Source organism: Salvelinus sp. IW2-2015, linkage group LG5 (genome assembly GCF_002910315.2).
Source record: "Salvelinus sp. IW2-2015 linkage group LG5, ASM291031v2, whole genome shotgun sequence".
Taxonomy (NCBI): Eukaryota; Metazoa; Chordata; class Actinopteri; order Salmoniformes; family Salmonidae; genus Salvelinus; species Salvelinus sp. IW2-2015.
Window position 1 is genome coordinate 28,544,833 of NC_036844.1, and position 633 is coordinate 28,545,465.

Sequence of the window (633 nt, forward strand, 5' to 3'; positions counted from 1 at the left end):
CCTCGCATCTGCTGTAATTTTCAGTGAAGAGATCTGCGCGTATCCAGCCCAGCCTCACAGACACAGAGAAAACACCTCCTTCAGCTGCGTATCCCTCCAGGACACAGAGAAAGAGCAGACGAATCAGAAGGAAATTTGTTCTTTAGCAGAAAGAAGAAAAGTTCTGAGGCCATCTTTTAATGTCAGTTCATCTAACTTAGTTTATCATTTTGCTTTGTATTTATCCTTTTTTTAAATCCCCCACTCACCCCGCCCCCTCCGTCTCTCTCTCTTCCTCCCTCCCTCCATCCCTCTCTATCTCTCTCTCTCCTTTCTGTCTCTCTCCCTCTCTCCCTCTCACTCTCCCTCTCTCTCTCTCTCTCTTTACTCCACTGCCAGTGAATAGATGTAAGATGTTGTAACACAGTGTTAAAAGTCCAGTCACATCGCAGCGTGTCTGTGTGTGAGAGTTTGTCTGTGTGTCCCAATAATTTCAGGTTACTGCGCCTCCTCTGTCTCCAGTCACTTGATTCATATTTAAATCAGAGTGACTAATAACGGACCACACACACACACACACAAAATCGACGCACACTGTATTGTATTCTCAATTTATGTGACTCGAAAACATAAAGGATTTTTACTCTTCTGTTA